Here is a 22,173-nt window from a genome sequence, read left to right as displayed (position 1 = left end):
ATCAGAAAATATGACGGCACCCATGTAAACATAGCAAGTCTCGTTAACAGATTCAGACTTAGCAGAAAACTGGACATGGCATAAACAGAATTATGAAGGCATGTTTGCGAGCTCGATGCACTCACCACAAGGCAATGCATGAAAAACTAAGCATACTCCCAGCAAGAAGACATGCTCAAGAAGCTAAACATGGCAAGAACAATCTCATAGCATGCATGGATCAACTATAACAACCTTGGAAAAATTGATTAGCACATAAACAATCTGCCAAGAACATTTTATAGCAAAAGTAGAGCAAGATTGAATCATGCTAGGGAACTCCATAAATGCAAACAGGGGCATGGATTGATAGAGCATAACAATATCTCAAAATCATCCTTACTGAATATACTCAAAAGAAGCATGGATCTCTCTGTAGCAACATGAATACATGGCATAAAAATAACAGCAGAGCAAAGACTTAGTGAAAATCTAAGTCTTTGAAATCAGCAACATTGCGAGAGCTACTTTGCATGCTTGTGCTAGTCATCACATTGATCACAAAAATACATGGCATACACCCCTGTAAAGATGGCATGGCATATAACAAAACACATGTAGAGCTCATGCCAACATGCATCACACAATAATCATGGCAAAAATGACAAATGTCCATAAACTGATAAGAATTAGCACCTAACATTCTATAGCACTCTTGCAACAACAATTAGGGCATCAAGATGGACTCAAACAAGCATGATGCAATGGCACAAAATGAAGAGCTCAACCAGATGAACATTTCTATATATCATATGCACAAATCGGAGATATATGCATGGAGTTGTGCTGCGATGAACATGGCCTGAAAATAACAGAGAGCTCCGGGACTTAGAGAAACATATACCCTCCGGAAATTCGACGGGGCGGCTCTGGGACGATGGGATCCGGGCGACGAGGGCACGTTTGGTTCGCGGGGTTGGTGGATCTCATCCACCTTCCCTGGATCTGGACGGAGCGGAGCTTCGGCGAGGGGCGGCGGACTCCGGCGCTGATGAGAATGACGGGAAGGAGCGGGGACGCGCAGGAGGCGGTGGCGTGCGGATGCGACGGCGAGGTAGCGCTGGAGGCGGCGGCCGGGCGGCGCTAGCGGAGCAGCGGCGGACCGGCAAGCGGCGCATCAGCGGCGGAGTTGTGCGGGCGCGCGGGGCGAGCGACATAGGCAACGGGGCGTGGCGCGGGCGGCGGCGTCTTGCGCGGCGAAGACGACGCTTGACGCGGAGGCGAGCGTGCGGCGAGGTGGCGGAGCTGGCGAGTTCCGGCAACGAGGCGGCGGGGTCGCGGCCTCCGGCGAGGTTCGGGTGGCCGGCGGGAGGCGCGGATGGCGGCGGCAAGGCTGCAGGCCGCGGTGGGCGAGCGGCGGCGGTGGCGCGCGGGATCGCGCGGGCCGGATCTGGGCCCCGCGGGCCGCACGGTGGTGGGAGGCGGCGCGGACAGGTGGCGCGCCGTGATAGGGCAAGGACGGCGGCGGAGCTGACGTGGCGGGCTGTGAGTGGCCGGACGGCGTGGCTGTGGGGCGGTGGACACGTCCGGCCACCGGGCGGAAATGTCCGGCGGCGCGAGGAGGAAGAGGACTAGGGTTTGTACCGCGAAATTTCGGGGGGGGGGGGGTCACAAATATATAGGTAGAGGGAGCTAGGAGAGTCCAAATGAGGTGCGGTTTTCGGCCACGCGATCGTGATCGAACGGCCGAGAGGATGGAGGGGGTTTGGAAGGGTTTTGGGCCACTTTGTAGGGGTGTTGGGCTGCAACACACACGAGGCCTTTAAGGGTCCCCGGTTAACCGTTGGAGTATCAAACGAACTCCAAATGGCACAAAACTTGACATGAGGTCTACCGGTAGTGAACCAAGGCCGCTTGGCAAATCTCGGTCCAATCCGAGAACGTTCAACACCCGCACACAAAAAGAGGCAAAAGGAGGGCGCCGGAGGACATAGGAGTGTCGGATTGCAAAATGGATAGCGGGGAAAATGCTTGGATGCATAAGACGAACATGTATGCAAATGTGATGCACATGATGACATGATATGAAATGCATGACACACAAACAAATGACAAGGCAACAACAGCGAATAACTGGAAGACACCTGGCGCAACGGTCTCGGGACGTTTCATCCTACTAGGACTCCCAAGTCCTAATAGGATTCCCTTTCCTTTCGGAGTAGGAAAGAAGGAAAGGAGGGAGAGGGGGAAGGAAAGGGGGGCCACACCCCCACCCCTTGTCCAATTCAGTTTGGGCAGGGGGGAGGTGTGCGCCACCTCGTGGTCATTCTTCCCTCTCCACACTAAAGCCCAATAAGGCCCATTAACTTCCCCCGGCGAATTCCTGTAACTCTCCAGTACTCCGAAAAATACCCGAATCACTCGGAACCATTCTGATGTCCGAATATAGCCTTCCAATATATCGATCTTTACCTCTTGACCATTTTGAGACTCCTCGTCATGTCCGTGATGTCATCCGAGACTCCGAGTAAACTTCGGTTCATCAAATCACATTACTCATAATACAAATCGTCATCGAACGTTAAGCGTGCGGACCCTACGGGTTCGAGAACTATGTAGACATGACCGAGACACATCTCCTGTCAATAACCAATAACGGAACCTAGATGCTCATATTGGTTCCTACATATTCTACGAAGATCTTTATTTGTCAAACCGCATAACAACATACATTGTTCCCTTTGTCATCGGTACATTATTTGCCCGAGATTCAATCGTCGGTATCCTCATACCTAGTTCAATCTCGTTACCGGCAAGTCTCTTTACTCGTTCCGTAATGCATCATCCCGTAACTAACTCATTAGTCACATTGCTTGCAAGGCTTATAGTGATGTGCATTATCGAGAGGGCCCAGAGATACCTCTCCGATACACGGAGTGACAAATCCTAATATCGATGTATGCCAACTCAACAAACACCATCGGAGACACCTGTAGAGCATCTTTATAATCACCCAGTTACCTTGTGATGTTTGATAGTACACAAGGTGTTTCTCCGGTATCCGGGAGTTGCATAATCTCTTAGTTAGAGGAACATGTATAAGTCATCAATAAAAGCAATAGCAATAAAACTAAACGATCATTATGCTAAGCTAACGGATGGGTCTTGTGCATCACATCATTCTCCTAATTATGTGATCTCGTTCATCAAATGACAACACATGTCTATGGTTAGGAAACTTAACCATCTTTGATTAACGAGCTAGTCAAGTAGAGGCATACTAGGGACACTTTGTTTTGTCTATGTATTCACACATGTATCAAGTTTCCGGTTAATACAATTTTAGCATGAATAACAAACATTTATCATGATATAAGGAAATATAAATAACAACTTTATTATTGCCGCTAGGGCGTATTTCCTTCATGGATCTCAATATGTAGCATAATGAAATTTGGTGTGAATCTGTGAAAAACTGCTACCGTGGCAATGTTTTTGATATGCTGAAATTGCTGCCGTGTTAGTGAATTGAGCTGCTATCGCAGCTGCTATTATCGCGCCATGTGGCATGCTCTGAGTGGAGGATACCGGTTTAGTGAAGAAGCATTCTGAGCCGTTGGATTAAGTCGCAATGGATGGCTGATGTTCTTTTAAAACTAGGGTTCGAATCAGTGGGGTATTCCTCACCAGAACAGAGGAGACGACGATGGGCCTGATCGGCGATGATGTTACTCCTAATGGCCATAGGTGATCGATGAAGATGCTGGAAGACAAGGAGGTTCATGGGGAGTCCTTTGGTGTCCTCAGGGAGTTCCGGTGTGTCCTGTAGAGACGATGGTGGGCGAATGAACATGCGGCGGCGATGGTATGCTCTGGCGAGATTGGTTTAGCTGGGGAGCTCAATTTGGTGCGATCCTGGGCAAAATCAAAGGGGGTAGAGGTGCATGAGGTATCTGCGAATACATAGAAAGTCTCGGCGAGGAACGAGGCTTACCGAGGCGGGAGAATTTCACGTCGGCACTACTCAGGACGGCGGAGCTCACTGGGGTTGCTTCGCTCGATTTCGAGCTCTGACCCGTGAGGCAAGGCAGGGTATCGGAAGAAGAGAGCGAGGGGGTCCCGGGGTGGTCCATACGCATGAGAACCTCGTGGGGATCGGAGAGATCGGGCGCGGCTGTGAGAAACGCACAGAGCGGTGGCGTACACGACCAGGAGATCGGATAGAGGTAGGAGAAGGTGAGTGGGGCCTACGCGTCATAGACAGACGAGGAGTAGAGAGACAGATAGCCGGGGGATGATGCTGACGTCACGCTGACGTGCGTGCGAGGCTGCTGGCTGCGCTATGCTGAAGTGGGCCAGCCTGCTAGCTGCTGCTGCGCTGTAATGTGGGTGAGCGAGGTTTAGGCTTTAGTCCAGTTTCTTTTACAGAAATGATTTTGGCTCAAAAAAATCCAATCATTTTATAAAAAAGACCAGGACACTCACAAAAACAAATTGTGTTACATACAACATAGTGGACATTTTCCAGTCCAAAATACTTATATAGAGTACCGATTATATTTTTATAAACTTTATTTTTGCACTTATAAAATGTTCCATAAAATAATTTTGAACTCTGACAAATACAAATACCATTTGAAACATATCCAACTCTTTTAACATTGAAGGAGTCATATATTTCCTTCTCTCATAGAATTTATTTTTGAGTTAGAATTGTTATAAATATTGAAATCCAAATGGGTGAATATTCAATTATTCAACAATAGTATTCTTTGAGGAAGTCCTGTCATCCTCTCTCATATTTTGAATTGGAAACATTATGAATATTCTCAAAGTTCAAAATAAGCTTGAAAGGAATATTCGGGAAGTCATGTTATTCCCTCTCATTTTAAATATTCATTCAACTCAAAAGTTTCAAATCCTAGTCAAAATGAACTAACAACAAGCAACCCAAGCATGTTTTTATTTAATCCTATTTAAATAATTAACATTCCAAAATTTATAATTTTGGGATGTTACAAATCTACCACCCTTAAAATGAATCTCGTCCTCGAGATTCGGAGAGGCTAGAAAGAAAAGGTTAGGTTTGGTATTCTCCTTGAATATCCATTGTTTATCCGAGAGTGTGGAGTACTACCACCCTTAGAATAAAAGTCACTGATCTTTAGAAATCTTACTCCTTCGATGAAATCCTTCACACATGTCTTGCACTCCTTCGAAATTCTGAATCCCTTATCAAAAGAGCAGTCTTCCATATACTGAAACTTCATGGCTCACATGTCTTGTGCCGATACTAAACAAATATCGATACTCTCATGGTGGTCATCAAGAATACTTCTATGGTGGTTCCTGCAGAAAATGGTCTTGGTTCATCCTCACCGTTACAACCTACTATTGGCAGCGGCGGCCTTCTACAAGGGTCAAATGGCATACCATTCTATGGTTTAAGGCTTAACATCATCGTGTATCTACTATAGGTAAGTCACTCTAGATTTACCATGCCACATAGCAAGAGCGAATAATAAGAGTAAGCCGGTATGGTGATCAAGCCATTCCACACTCAAATCATTACCTTGTATATGGTTTAGCAAATCTCGCATTCTAACACTCAGGCATCCTCACAAACATTGCAAAATTTTCTATTTTCACGAACTAGGTTCGGATAATTCCATTGGTTCTGCATGCGAGACTGAACTACTATAAAACATGTACTGATGAACTATAGCTTCCTCCAGGTTTCTTCCTTCAGCAAGATTGTGCTTGCTTCTTGGCGGTCCTGGCGCATGTGGTTTAGCTTGAACTCATCCCTAGGTTGCATCCATCTTCACTCCATTCTCGGGATTTGCAAGCAATGTAGTAACTCCTTTTGCGCGGGTCTTAGGTTTAGGGGGAATAATAGATTGTAGAGGGAGACAGGTATACCCATACAAGCATCACAATAGTTTTGAAAATAAGTTTTGATGTGCGCTGTTAGTAAAACAGACACAATGACAGCTCACAAAATGCGTCTAACGATATACGCATATAAAAATCTTGTATCTTCAAGGTCTTCAATGTAGGTAGCTCCTTTCGTGCATCAACGAAGAAATCGTCATAACACCATCTTTTCATAGCTTGCTCTTCTTGAATCTTCAAGCATAATAAATAGGTAGGGGTCTATAACAATGCAAACTTATTCTACTCGCAAAATGAATCACATCGCACATCACACAACATCAATCAATAAAAAACACAAAAGTCACACGAAGCAAGCAAAACCTATAGGTAAGGTCATATCCACAAGAGATATGATCTCGTCATACTATGCATGAATCATTTATCGAAGTGGTGGTCTGAATCTAAGATTTTCCTTGATCATCTAAATTAACCATGAAGATCATCTAGAAATCTAAAAGTTAGTCTTTCTTGAGTCACACAAAAATACTTCTTTCTTGAATTCCTTCTCTCCTCATTATAGCATTGCTTCCCAAGCATTACATCCTCAGTGACAGGGCCAAATGGGGTTACTATAAGATGGCCAACTACTTTAAGGCAAGGTGAGAAGTTTAGAATATGAATGGTAGATGAGAAATACAAGTATGATAGTAAGTGATCAAGAAGTGATAAAACAATTTCCGATGGCTTTTCCTAGTCCATTCTAAGGGCTACGACCTACAGTCAACATGGGCTCTAATACCATCTGTAACGACCCGAACCTGATAAGATTCGATGTCTTTGTGCTCACAGTGCTAGGCGGCGATAGAGATCTTGGAATATACATCAAGTCTTCGGGAGAGGCTGTCTTGATCACACCTCCTGCGGATGGCCTCTGGAGTCCATCTTGATGATGAATGAAGGCTCGTCGACCGAACACGAGGAGAATGGGCCGACTGGGTTATGTAATGACCGAACCTGATAAGATTCGATGTCTTTGTGCTCACTGTGCTAGTCCCTAGATCAATAGCTAGCACACACAGTACAAGATGTAATATCAAGAATAAACCACATGTCATAATATTACATCGTAGATCCAGAATTCAATATAATACATACCTGCATAGCACAAGCTAGCATACACACAAAATGCAGCAAAAATGCAAATAAAATCACCATGAAGTCCATCAACACCACAGGCAAATGTCGAGTATGGACATGGTAACCCGACATCATATCACTCACTCGTCGTATAAAATCTGCAATATGAAACATTGCAGCCACGAAGGGTTAATACTTTGAATGTATTGGCAAGTCACATAGGAAATTATATAACAGACCTAACTCTATTTGCAAGGTATATCAAGAGGATAATGTAGTGGTTGTTTTGTAGAAAGCTAATTTTTCCCTGATAACTACATAATATAATAGTCAAATTTTATTTTGTCTTGCTACAATTAAATACATATGATTGAATTGGGAAATCCAATACCAACCTATCCCAATTATTAAGTTTTCCACTCAATTTTTATTAAGGTATCATCTGTCAAGATCATCCAACAACTGTAATGGCATAGTGGCTCAAAATTAGCCCATAACCGGGGGCACGGCTATCATGATTAGTTTTAATACTCTTCAGATTTTAGTACGCTTTACCCACTGGACCCAATCCGAAGATTGAGACGAAGTCTTTCAGAAGAGGTTCCCTTAAACACCCGACGGCCACATTCCACCTACATAAGCTACATCTGTCGACATTGTCTAGGCAAGGGTTCCAACAACTCATCAATTGAGCCAGAGCCCATATAGCTAGTGGCCGCACATGGAAGCTGCTACTCACTAAGTCTGTTTGATCTTTTGAACCTGGGCGACATTCCACTTAGGGTGCACTCTTATGGGCGCATGGCCTTAGAAATGGTGCAAGACGCCATGATGCCTTCCCTCAACACCAAGCAATACCACTTCCGCCCAAAGGTGAATTAAATCCTTAATTACTACCCATTTAGTTATATATATATATATATATATATATATATAATCCTCACATAATCTCGATGAATACACGAACCAGTCCCCGTCTACATAGCATAGCAAGAATACACTACCACGGTCTACAATAAGGCCATACTAAGCTGAAACTCGGTAGCAATAATATGCGACCACAAATATTCCTACACATGCATAATATGGTATTGTGATATAGAACTACATGCATAAAAATAGGATAAAGGATGATCAAGGTGTAACTTGCCTGTAAGTTTGATGAAGATCGTCGTACTCACAATTCCTGATAATTCTACTCGTCACGCTCCGAGCAATCTATCATAAACGAAAGAACTCAAATCGATAACCATGCCATATATAAGAACCAAAGAACAACAAAACAAATATGGCAAGGTTGGGAAACATCAATATATATAGGCTTGACATATAATATAGATTTAAAGTATAATATAGGGTCTAGCGGTAAGATAAGGTGACAGGTAAAGAAATGAACTCAAAAGAGTCAATGAACAACGGATATTGCTTTATACTCTTATATTTGATATAATATGAATCGGAGTCAAAGTGATGGGAAAACAACATAGAAGTGGTGTAACAGGTTGCATAAGACATACGAGTACATTTGGGGAAAGAATTAATTGAAAAGAAATACTACAAGACAAGTTATAGCGAATGAAGTTTGAAATGAATTTGAATTCCAGACAAATCAAAAATATTTGAATTTTGAGTATACAGAATATGATCTGCAAGTATTTATATGCAAAAAGAATCAATTGAATAGGTGTCATGGTTCACCCGATACGATCAAATAAAGTTATAGATTCAAATTTGAAGAGTTTAAAAGTTGAAACTAATGATACTATTGGATTGTCATGATCAATAGTAACACATAGGAAAAATAATTAGTGCATTCGGACGTGTGGATCTCAATATATAGCATAATGAAATTTGATGTGAATCTATGAAAAACTGCTACCGTGGCAACATTTTTGATTTGCTGAAATTGCTGCCATGGCAGCGAATTGAGCTACTATTGTGGCTGCTATTATCGCGCCGTGTGGCATGCTCTAAGTGGGGGATATTGGTTCAGTGAAGAAGCATTCTGAGTCGTTGGATTAAGTCGCAATGGACGGTTGATGTTCTTTTGAATCTAGGGTTTGGATCAGTGGGGTATTCCTCACTGGAATAGAGGAGACGGCGATGGCCCTGATCGGCGACGGCGTTGCTCCCGATGGCCGTAGGAGATCGGTGAAGATGCTGGAAGACTAGGAGGTTCATGGGGAGGCCTTTGGTGTCCTCGGGGAGTTCCGGTGCATCCTGTAGCGACGATGGTGGGCGGATGAACATGCAACGGTGATGGTATGCTCCGGCGAGATTTGTTTTGCTGGGGAGGTCGATTTGGTGCGGTCCTGGGCAAAACCAAAGGGGGAATAGGTGCATGAGGTCTCTGCGAATACATAGAAAGTCTCGGCGAGGAACAAGGCTTACCGAGGCGGGAGAATTTCACGTCGGCGCTGCTTAGGATGGCGGAGCTCACCGGGGTTGCTACGCTCGATATCGAGCTCTGTCCCGCGAGGCGAGGCAGGGAATCGGAAGAGCAGAACGAGGGTGTCCCGGGGTGGTGCATAAGCGTGAGTATCGCGTGGGGATCGGAGAGATCGGGCGCGGCTGTGAGATACTCCCTCCGTCCTAAAAAGCTTGTGCCAAGCTTGTTCCTCAAATGGATGTATCTAGCACTAACTTCATGCTAGATATATTCATTTGAGGGACATGTTTTTTCGGATGGAGGGAGTACGCACGGAGCGGTGGCGTACGCGAGCAGGAGATCGGATAGAGGTAGGAGAAGGTGAGTGGGGCCTATGCGTCATATACAAAGGAGGAGTAGAGAGGCAGACAAGTGGGGGACAATGCTGACATCACGTTGACGCGCGTGCGAGGCTGCTCGCTGCACTGCGCTGAAGTGGGCCGGCCTACTAGCTGCTGCTGCGCTGTAATGCGCACGAGCGAGGTTTAGGCTTTAGTCCATTTGCTTTTACATAAATGATTTTGGCTCAAAAAATAATAATAATCCAATCATTTTATAAAAAAACACCAGGACACTCACCAAAACAAATATTGTTACATTTCAGTCCAAAATACTTATATAGAATACCGATTATATTTTTATAAACTTTATTTTTGTAGTTATAAAATGTTCCATAAAATAATTTTGAACTCCGACAAAGACAAATATCATTTAAAACATATCCAACTCTTTTAACATTGAAGGAGTCATATTTTCTTCTCTCATAGTATTTATTTTTGATTTAGAATTGTTTTAAATATTCAAATCCAAATGGGTGTATATTCAATTATTCACCAATAGTATTCTTTGATGAAGTCATGTCATCCTCTCTCATATTTTGAAGTGGAAACATTATGAATATTCTCAAAGTTCAAAATAAGGCCGAAAGGAATATTCGGGAAGTCATGTTATTCCCTCTCATTTTAAATATTCATTCAACTCAAAAGTTTCAAATCCTAGTCAAAATGAACTAACAACAAGCAACCCAAGCATATTTTTATTTAATCCTATTTAAATAAGTAACATTCCAGAATTTATAATTTTGGGATGTTATACGTTCGTACCCCCTTATCCAGGATACTATCAGTAGCCCTCGAACTGGTCTTCTACATTGAGGATGATCTGATGAGAACCTCGGATCCGGAGTCCCTGGCTTGACAGGCGAGTTCCTCCTTGTAATTTTAGAACCACCCCTTCAAGGGAGCGATGCCAACTGAAGCCCGGCCGAACCTATCCCCTCTGCCCGAAGAGATTGGGTAGGTTAGCCTTGAAGGCCAAGCACCTCGCACTACAAAAAAATACACTTCCATGATGATACGTGTTTTTCACAGTAGGTCACGTTTTCTATCATGCATGTACATCCATGACGATTTTATGACAGAATCAAGATAGCCATACCTGTGGTGTCGTAGAAGTGTTCCAAGACATTACCAAAATTATCATCACGGAAGTTCCACTTCCATGACGATAAATCACACGTCACAAAAGTGCTTTCGTCAAGGGTGACCGACACGTGGCATCCACCGTAACGGGTCACCGCTAAGCTAACGGGTTCCAGTTTGGATTCGATAACTCGTTAACAGCTGAGACCAATGAGGATTTTCCACATGTAAAATTATCACTGGCTATAGCAACCACGTGTGAGCACCCGAAAAGGACAGATGTCAACCGCCGAATGGACATGAGGCGCATATTATACATCGACGTGTGGCAAGGCTGAACAACAGCCCACTTAGGTTAAAAATGCTGGCTAGTCAAAATTAGTGGGCTGGCCCATTAACGGCCTGCTTGCAGATGGCCCATTCTTAGTTAAGGCCTGTATAGCTATTGTCAAATGGCCCGTTCTAAACTTGTCATCGTCGAGGCCCATTGTCACTTCTAGCCCGCTAATAGTCTGCTAAGTATTTGGGCCGAGTTATGACCCGGTGTTTCTCCGGCCTATTAAAGGTCCTGCTTAATTTGGGCCCATTTATTGGCCATTGAAACTTTTGGCCCATAAACAACCGTGAAGGATTTGGGTCATATTCGGCCATGTCTGACATTCGGCCTATTAGAGGCCCACTTTAGATTTGGGCCACTTCCACCCTGTTGTGATTTTTGGCCTGTTAACGTCGGACGAAATCCATGGGCCAGATGTGGCCCAACGTCACATCAGGCCTATTAACGGCCCATATAAAACTGATACTATTCAAGCCCGACCGAACTTCCGGCCAATTAAAGGCCCGTGTAGTAGGTTAGAATTTCGGCCTGTGAACGATCGTCATTGTAAATGGGCCACCATGAGCTGAGATACATTTTGGCCTGCTAATGACCAGTGGGTTATTTGGCACAATCAGGTCCCAATCTCACTTTCGGCCTATTAAGGGCCCATGTTATTTATGGGCTCGAGATATTTACACATTTTAATGGCCTATTGTTACTAAGGGCCCAAATCATGTTTAGGCATGTTAAAGTCCCACTAGCGGCACAGGCCAACCAAAAATATGAAAGCTTATGATGATTTAGGCCTAGATATTTTTAGTGGGCTACATGCAAATTACGACCCATAATCGTTTTTAGCCCAATTGGAATGGGCCTAACGAATGTTGGCACGTTGGGCTCCTACGAAGCTTTCGGCCGAATACGTTACTAAGATAAACCTACACTATTCAAAAATAACGTCAGAATTTCTACAGCCTTTGGCAGCACGATAAATGATGTATCACAATAAAATAAATTGCAGCCATACAACCAAAGGCCTGTTGGCATAAAGTTTACAGTCCTTGCACATAAAAGCACCATCAGATATATAGAAGTATAGATCATTTGACCCCGAGTGCTAATGTTTCAGGCTATAGAATCTGATGGAGCAGCATGATCGTCCCCTTTTTCTGCCATTGCTCCTGAACAACGAAGCAAATGTCTGATAGTATGGTTTCAAAACCATTCATATCTTGATGACATTTGTCAACCACTATTCTTGTTTCCGAAACGACGTCCATTGTGGATTGGAATTGTGTCTGGAGCACAGATATATCACTCTGTCTAGCTGGAAGATTTTGTTCAGTAGGCGATTTGGTTGAGGTTACCTTGACAATCGACCCAGAATTACGTAGGAAGGTGCTTTTTGCACTGTTAGTGGAGAGATACTGATGCATTGCAGCAAGAGGTGACATTGTGCATGTGGTAGCCTCGTCACCTTAAGGTGGTTGTGGCAGTTCAATCATTTGTTCCATAGCTTGCTGAAAGTTTGAACTTGTAGATTAGTGTACCGGATAAGTTACTAATGAGACAAAAACAAACAAAGTAGGTTTCACATTTATACATAACTTATTTTGGTGAACTACTGTAATACATTAGCATGTATTGTAGTGCCAACTACATAATAAAATCACTTTCGGAACATATGTCCATGTAGCATGTCTACTGTATTGTCTATTTGCTCACATTTGTTGACATCTAAGGATAAAGCAGAGACATGGTTTAAAGTAAAATGAACATAGTATGACATCATTCATATCATGGGCAAACAGATATAAAACAAACAGGCTATTGTATCATTGTGTGGGCACGTGAACATCACAATTATATTACATATCAAGACCAAAAGAATATCCTTCATCTCTTCTAAACCGTGTAAGGTGAAATGATACGTTAAGACAACTATGTATAAAAGTGAACAGAGTAACTGACATTGGCTGCAAACCAAGCAGCTAAATGAACACCTCAAAGTAACAAGCAGTTCAAAGGCAGGAGGAGTAAGGACTTACAAAAGTGGCTTGAACTGGTGTCCTCATGCCCTTCATCTTGATGGTGTGGCAATCCTTGAAGATTTGCATTGCATTCAGCTCAGGTTCATTTTGGTCTGCACGGGCTTTCCTCTGTATTTGGAACAAGTCAATATAGATACGATAATATGGCTTAGAAAAAAGAAGGAATTAGCAGCTATTTACAAGAGCCTCACAGTGTGCAATATAGCTACGAGATCACGTTGTCTATTGGAATTTCACTTTAGAACGGTGGGTCTTGTTCTTCAAACAGTTAGCCTAGAAGAAGATACACTTGTAAGGCACCACTACTATAGGATGCTGCTAATGCGACACTACGACCAGTGACCCATCGACGAAACTATGTGCGATGCTTTAATCACAAATGAGGATGTTAAAAACTGTCAAAAAAGGTGCAAAATGTTTGCAATGGCAGAGCCATCAAACAGGTTTCAGATTTTAGTTGCGTGCGCGATTCAGGGCACACGGTTAACCCGTTCGAACTGTTTGCGATGAGGCAGAACAACAGAAATGGGCAGCCATATCAATGTGTTTGCGATATATGGCATACAGTTCGCTCTGATGAACTGTTTGTTATTAGGGAGTGCAACAGAAACGGATAGCCAGATCAAGGTGTGCGTGATATAGGGCATACGGTTCACTCGGACGAACTGTTTTCAATTGGCGAACACAACAGAAATGGTTCGACTTAACAAGATGTGTGTGATACGTGGCAAACAGCCGACTCAGATGAACTGTTTGCAATGAGAAATTACAACACAGGCAGTTAATACAGTTAGTTCGTGTAGCGCCCAAGATGTGATTGTATCCCAATCACGTGATGAATTCATGATTGGGGCACAACTGCATTTTGAGTGGATAGCAAGGTGGATATCATTACAACATACCATGTACTGAATAGATGAGAATACAAGATAAAGGCTTAAACTCACCACAAGCTACACCGTGAATACAACAATTCATCAATACATAGCAATCATCATACAGAAGAGCAGGATCCAACTACGGATGAAATCAAACGAAAAAGAAGAACGACATCCAACCTGCTAATCCCAGGCTCCCTACCCGGAACATATTCCCTTGGAAGAAGAAGAAGAAGAACTACAAAAGCAATCAAGCATCGCTCTCACGTCACATCATCGCATTACCTATACCTACAACTATTGTTGTAGTAATCTGTGAGTCACGAGGAATCAGCAATCCCATTACCATGGGTATCAAGACTAGCAAAGCTTAATGGGTATGGAATGGATAAGTGGTGAGGTTACATCAAGCGACTAAGCAGTGTGTGGTGGCTAACTTACGAGTACAAGAATAAGATGAGAAAATATGCAACAGTCGCAAACTAGTAATGATCAAGAAGTGATCCTAAACTACTTACGTTCAAACATAACCCCACCCTATTCTCTTCTCAAACTCACTCGAAAAGAGACGGTCACGGTTGCACACGCGGTTGGTGTATTTTAATTCGGATCCGGTATCAAGTTCTCTACAACCGGACATTAAAAATTCCCATCTGCCACATAACTGCGAGCATGACTCTCGAGAGTTTATACCCTGTAGGGGTGTCCCAACTTAGCCCATGACAAGCTCACGATCCGCGGAGACAATCCTCCATCGCGGGACCCTCCGATCAGACTCGGAATCCTGGTGCACCAGACATTTCGACAATGGTAAAACTAATCCAGCAAGACCTCCCGGTGTGCTAACAACCTGATAGTAGACGCGTATATCTCATCTCAAGCCACATCGAGATGAGCAATACGTATGGCAACCAAAAACCCCGGGTGAAGGGGGGCACCGCAAGTGGCTCTGTTTGGGACCAACACCATCAGCACTGCCCCCCTTGTATTATGTTGAAAGAAACCTCGAGGACGCGACCCCCTATGCTAATTAATTAATTATCAGGTTTAGTTATTATGTTGGGCAAATGATAAAACCAATGTTGGGCCTTGCTGGAAGAGTTATTCAAAGTGAACTGTCAAGATGGGCCCATAAACCCTCATCGTGTTAGGGACGCAAAATCAAGGAACATAACACCGGTATGACGGAAACTAGGGCAGCATGAGTGGAACAAAACACTAGGCAAAAGGCCGAGTCTTCCACCCATTACCAAGTATATATGTGCATTAATTAAATAAGAGATATGCTGATATCCCAAGATATCCATGTCCCAACATGGACCAAACTGCAACTGCACCTAAAACTAGCAACGCTATAAGAGAGGCTGAGCAAAGCGGTAACATAGGCAAACACCAGTTTGATGGGATGGTGAAAAAGGTTAGAGGTTGTTTCATGGCATATTGGGAGGCTTGATAAACAAGTGGTAGGTAGCGTGACATAGCGATAGTATCGAGGCAACTAGCATAGCAAAGATAGTAGTGGTATCCAGGGTAACGTTCATCTTGCCTGAAATCCCGCTGGAAGAAGATCGAATCCATGAAGTAGACGAACCAACATAGTTGAACGGATCCTGACAATCACAACAAAACCGGAAGTATCGAGAAGAAGTATCACCGGAAAGAAGCAAACAACATGGTAAGCAACCATCACATAAACATGGCATGATGCACAGTCAAGTATGATGCATGTCCATTTTAAAAAGGCATGGCATGGCAAAGTGCAACAAACAATACTACAAGTTAAATGGAGCTTAATATGCAACGAGTTGTATATTAACAAAACACCACATTCAAGTTATTTAGTTCGATCTCGTTTAGGTACTCAACAATTTCAAATGTCGATTAACATGGCAAGAGATGAAGCATAAGTAAACTACACATTTTAGGCAATTTAAATGAGGCCGGAAATAACAAACAACAATTCCGAAAAAACCCATATGCATATTTTGAATTTGGTGCTGTTCTTCCCTATACACAATTTTAGAGTTGTCAAACATGCAAAGTAATGCCACCATGTTAACCAATGCATTTTTCTACACCATTTACATATAAAGTTTATTTAATTCGGAGCTACAGTTATTTAGCTATGAAATAAACCATTTTAGCATGTCATTTATGCAAATTAAATGCAAACAAGTAAAACATTTTAAACATGGATGAATGCTGGATGAAAGTACATGAAATTCTAAGCATTTTACATGTTTAAATCATTTTAATCTGATGCACGGTTTATTAATCATTAAATGCATGAACATGGAGTGTTTTTCTGCAAATCTACAATTCTCTGGAAAACAGCTAAATTCGCAGATCTGGGGAAAAACACATCAGGCTAAAACTGGTTGGCCCAACAGTGGGAAAAAAGAAGAGGGCACATGGGGGTGGCCTCACCATGGGCCAAGGCCCGGTCAGTGGAAGAGGCAAGTCGGCGGGGCGCTGGCTGGGCCTTGGCAGCAGAAGCAGCCAACGCATGCGAATGCACGGGTTCTCGGTCAACGCTGGAGAAGCAAAGGCATTGGTGCGGCTGTGATGCAAACGATGCAGGACTCGTGCTCGTGCACAGCAACAATGACGGTGGGAACGCGAGAGGCCGGGAGCAGGGTCAGCGGGGTCGAGGAGGACCCGATCGATGACGGTGGCTGCGCAAGCTTGTTGGGGGAGAAATCTGGCATGGGCGGCGGTTGGTGGTGGCAAGGCGGACGAACTGTAGCGGCGATGGTGGCTCCTGTCAAAGAAAAGAGAGAGGATTCAAAGAGAGGAAGAGATGGACATGAGTGAGACAGGGGGACGACGGAGGCGGGGCACGTCACGGTGCAACTGCTACTCATCTAGGCAGCGAAGGCAAGGCTGTCGGGCGTGGGTCGGAGCGGAGGACCTCAGGCGTCCATGGCCATGGCAAGATCTTGTAGAAGCAGCAGCAAGCGAGTTTGAGAGGATCGGGGATGGCACGGGACGCGTCGGGGTGGTCAGAAGGTCGAGGTCGTCGACGGGGTCGCGGGATGTAGCACGGGCACGGCGGCGTCCTGCTGGAACGAGGGGCTTGAAGTCTCTGAGCTCTGCAGGCTGAGCTCGGGATGGCCATGGCGCTGGAGCTCCTGTTGAGGTACAGAGAGATGTAGAGGTTAGGGAGAGAGAGATGCAGGGAAGACGAAATGGAAGGAGAGGGTCACGAGGGGCTGGCCTGGAGGTGGTCATCGGCAGCGGCGCTGGTTGTCGAGGCGAGGCAGTGGTAGTTGCAGGCGAGGAGGCGCTCGGGGAAGCTTCTGGCTGGCTCGGGCGATGGGCAGTAGCGTGGTCGAGGCTGCAGATTGGACAGCCGCGAAAAACCCGAGAGGTGGTCGGAGATCTGGTTGGTGGAATGCATCGGGAGAGGATCCCGAGGGAGACAGGAGAGGGGTAGTTGGCTGGCGGCAGCATGATGGGAATTGATGGATTGGACAGGTAGGGGCTGGGGTTCATCTGGTTAAAATAGGCAGGTGCATTAAAATAGGCAAGTTTTAGGCCCTCCGATCAAAATCGGACGGTCTCGGATAAATAGGTTTGGAAGGCCAAAGAAGAAACCAAAGATGTTTTAGGGATTTTTGGGGATGATCCGAGCCCATCGGTCACGAGTGCCCTGGTCGGATTCGGGACAACTTTCGGACGCGCAAGCGAGGGGTTTGACGAAAGGCCATGGAGACAAGGGGGTTTTGACGGGCTCAGAGAAGAGACAGAAGAGAGGGGTCCGGTTGATATGACAGGTCAATAGAGACAAGGAAGAAGCGACAACTACGAGCAGATGCAAGTTTTGAAAAGTATGGGGATGCGATGCACATGATGACATGATGAAATGCAACAAACAATTACAAACACACAATAACAACGGAAAACATGGAAGGCATCTGGAGCATCGGTCTCGGGTCGTCACAGTTCGTGCGCGATTCTATGTGTACAAAAAAACCTTGAAAAATGCAAACTAGTTGCTTGCGGTGGCTAGGAGTATTGCACACGATGCGTCTACGAGTACTCATGTGCGATGATTAGTAAGTTACACATACATTTCCTTATGTTAACACTTGTGTGATAAATACACACGGCACTAGATATGGTATTCGGGTTGTGTGTGTGCTCCACTTAGTCTTCTCGCGCTGCCGCGAATGCTTCCCGCGCTCCACATGGGTGAATTGTGAAATCCACGTCTCTTCCCTCATCGGTTTCCCGCCACCAGCTAATGGCTTGTTGCATATAACCCAGGCGGCAACGCACCACCGCGACACTCTGCGCAGATCTAGTCCTCACCCATCTACCATTAGTTATTCCAAGCATGCCTGGCAACGACCAAAGCTTCGACGTTGACGCCTACCTGCATTATATCTTCAGCGAGGAGAACAAGCCGGAGCAGGTCGGGGAGCAAGAGTTTCATCGGCCGGTGCAGGCACCATGGCCCATCGATAGCGATATTGGCGTGACAGTCCTTGGGAGCACAATCAAAATATTGCAGAGGAGGTGCGATGAGCAGTTTGCCAGCCACCGTGCAAAAGATCCAGAGCTGCTTGGCGGCATGAACAACGATCCACCCGAAGAGCTGCCGTCACCAATGCTCATCGAGAGCCTAATGCCCTGCAAGGAATGGGCAGAGGACCTCTGCGATTCATTCAAGACACAGACAGCCTGCAGCTTCATCATTGCCCGCGGCGGCCATGTCAACCTTGATACTGATGATATGGTGGCCAGGCTTGAGCGCATCCTTGGCGGAGTTAACGTCACCGACGAAGTAGAACATCGCCAACGTGATATCTTCAGGATGCAGGTGATGGACGAAATTTGCTACCAGGCCAGAGACATGGAAATGGAGCGGCTCCGCAGAGTTGTCATGCGCGTGATTGCACACTGTCAAGCTCTTTTGGAAGAGGCCCAGCAGCCCCAAGAGCCTCCCAGCGCCAGCAGCTCCGTAGGCGGAGGCGGGTTGGGACACTTGGAGAGAATGGCCGCAAGGGTGCTATGCTGATCATGGAGTCCGAGAAGACCATCATCGGAAGGCCCCCAGCTTAGCCTTTTAGCTTATATTTTATTATAATTGTATGCATATGTAGGTCGTCAGTGTTCTGGGCCTTGCTGCATGTGGCATTTTAAATTATCCTAAATATGTAAGACAATTATTAAGAATTATTAACTGTTACCATTGTAAATTTACCTCAACGGTGAGTAGAGCGCGCGCAGGGACGCCAGAGCGGAGCACGCTACGACCGCCTCAATGGCGAGCAAAACGCGCGGGCGGACGTGAGCAGAGCGCGCCACGGCCGGCTCAACAGCGAGCAACCACATGGTCAACCTTCTACCATTAATAAATTTTGACCTTGTTTCTCGTCACATTGCAGATTACAATGCAATAAGTAATTGCAAATATGTTCACACCTATCAAACTAATATGTGTTCACACCTAGCACCGGGCTATAAAAACTACCCACTCGAAAATTACTTCATAGTTCCTCTCCTCATCACCCACAAAACTGGTGTTTCCTGTCAAGTCGTTCTGCCATGACCTGTAGGAGGAGTTTAGGGTGGATATATAACCAGGCAGCAAAGATTAAGGCCACGGAAGTACTAGAGAGGTCCCGCCGTGAAGCCGCAGCCACAACAGAGATATCCCAGCGCACCGTGGAGCCCTCGAACGAGCTTTCACAGGCACACGAGGGCTCTCACAAGAGCATTTGCGGTGTCGGCCATCGCGACGAGCTGGCATTCCTGAAGTCCTTCGCCGGCAACGACGACATTCTCGCTGGCATCACTATGCAGCAGGAGCCTCGGTTTGATGAAGCTGCTCAAGATTAGCGATGCCTCGGTTGACAAGGCGACCGTCCTCATTGAGCAAGTCATGGGTGACAATGCGAAGCTCCTCAAGGCGCTCGCCGAGAAGGAGGAGGAGGCCGCCTGCTGGAAGACGCTGCATGAACAGAGCAGTGCCTCGAGGATGACGCTAACAGCGGTCGTCGAGGAACTGATTGGTGACTTGAGGAAGCTCCGGATCGAGCGCGAGCAAGAGGTGGAGGAATCTGTGGCTGCTTTCAAGCAAAGTTGTGATGAATTTAAGAAGGAGTTGGAGGATGTCGTCGCCCGGCGATCCATCAACGAGTAGAGACAGTAGCGACCCAGATAGTTGTCTACAATTTCCTTCTTCTCTTGTCCCCGTGTCTTCCGGGATTTGCCGATGTGGCATTTTAAATTATCCAGAATATGTAAGACAATTATGATCTGCGCCATTGTAAATTTGTCATCTTATTATTTGTTGCCATTTTATTTATGGTCGTATTATTCCTCGCCCTACGTGTCAATTTAAATTAAGGCGGAATACGAGTTGAAAACACGAACAAAGCAAATGCTGCCATGTGATCACAAGCAAACACCCTCCGTCCAGGTGCTTTAATTAACCCATTAATGGAGAAGTTGTGAGCAAGGCGGGCAGTGGCTGGTGCATGGAGGTCAAACAGCTCGCTTCCCGGTGAGCATGGGCAGCTTGCTACTCGCACGTGTCCCGTCGAGCCTGCGAGGTGGACAGGATGCGCGCGTCCAGTCGAGCCTGCGCGGCGGACTACTCGCACACTTCGCGGCGAGCCTGCACGACGGACTTCTCACACTAGTCCCGTCTAATCAAAGAGTTGCACGCACGCCACCGAGTATGGTTAAATTTTGACACGGTTAATATATTACAACCGTTTGTGATATTAACGTGTCAGCTTTTTGTTTCAAAAAGAACTTCGTTGGCTACTAATGTGTGCGCCTCTTCTCAAACTGGACGATTTTTTTACCACGGCATATATGTGCCATGTCATGAAACCATGCCAAGTTTCATGTTTTTTGGGTGAGTTTTTGATTTACTGGGATTTAACAACCGTGATTCTCAATGTTTCAGGACGACGACAAGTTTGTAATTCATTCCCATTCCTTAAATGAGACCTAAACATGCACCCAAATGACACATGTACGATTTCCCACCCATTTTGCTTCACTGGAGCATGTGCTTGTAGTTGAAATTTGAATTATGGACTACATTAAATGCATAGAAAACTTAGTAATTAGTAATATATACAATGGCCAAATGAACCCTGAACACTTTCAAATTTCAACCTGACACTCCTGTTATTCTATGTTGCCTATAGAAAACAAAGTTCAAGGCGAGAAGAGGTAGCGATTATTGCTTCGCCCACAAGAGGGGCATGTTTCCCTACCGGAACCACAAGGGTTGCGACAGGCTCCGGTTTGTAAGAGGCTTGTAATATAGCTTCGTCCAAATTGGACAATTATATGTACCATGTAGTGAAACCATGCCAAGTTTCATGATTTTGTGGTGAGTTCTGGATTTACAGAGATTTAAAAACCGAGATTCGCAATGTTTGTGGCCAAGCCAGGACTGCGAGACGGTTGAATTCATTCCCATTCATTCTATGGGACCTAAACATGCACCCCAAGGAAACATGTATGTTTTTTCTAGCCATTTTGCTGCACTGGAGCATGTATTTGCAGTTCGGATTTGAATTATGGACATTAAATGCCTAGAAAACTCAATTGATGAATAAAAAGGTCAAACGAACCCTGAATAATTTCAAAGTTTAGCGCGAATCTCGCGTTGTTTCGTGTTGCGTGTATAAGAAAATACGAGGCTAGAAGAGGGAGCAATTATCGTTTGGCCCACAAGGGGACACGTTTCCCTATCGAAACCACGAGGGTTCTTGCGACAGGCTCCGGTTTGTAAGAGGTTGGTAATAAAGCTTGGCCCAAATTGGCAATGTTTTTACCATGACATATATGTGCTATGACATGACACCAAGCCACCTTTGATGACTTTCTGGCAAGTTTTGGAATTATGGGGATTTAAAAACTGAGATTTGAAATGTTTGAGGACGAGCACCAGGACGCGGGTACGGTTGTAGTTCCTTCCCATTCCTGGCATGGGACCTAAACATGCACCCAAGGACACGTGTATAATTTTTCTAGCCATTTTGGTGAACTGGGGCATGTATTTGTAGTTCAGATTTGAATTATGGACATTAAATGGCTATGAAACTCAATT

At 45.0% G+C, this 22,173-nt stretch overlaps 1 long non-coding RNA gene across 1 annotated transcript; it reads right to left on the bottom strand.

The window, feature by feature from the left end:
* Positions 1-8,143: 8,143 nt before the first annotated feature.
* Positions 8,144-9,713, bottom strand: LOC123185242 (uncharacterized). Its single transcript, XR_006493250.1, has 3 exons — positions 9,385-9,713; positions 9,078-9,305; positions 8,144-8,211 (listed from the first exon to the last, which is right to left on the bottom strand). It is a non-coding gene; the product is annotated as an uncharacterized lncRNA (long non-coding RNA).
* Between the last annotated feature and the right edge of the window lie 12,460 nt (positions 9,714-22,173).

This window comes from Triticum aestivum, chromosome 2A, assembly GCF_018294505.1.
Source record: "Triticum aestivum cultivar Chinese Spring chromosome 2A, IWGSC CS RefSeq v2.1, whole genome shotgun sequence".
NCBI lineage: Eukaryota > Viridiplantae > Streptophyta > Magnoliopsida > Poales > Poaceae > Triticum > Triticum aestivum.
Note: the sequence above shows the minus strand (reverse complement) of the source record. Positions and strands in the feature narration are given on the sequence as shown.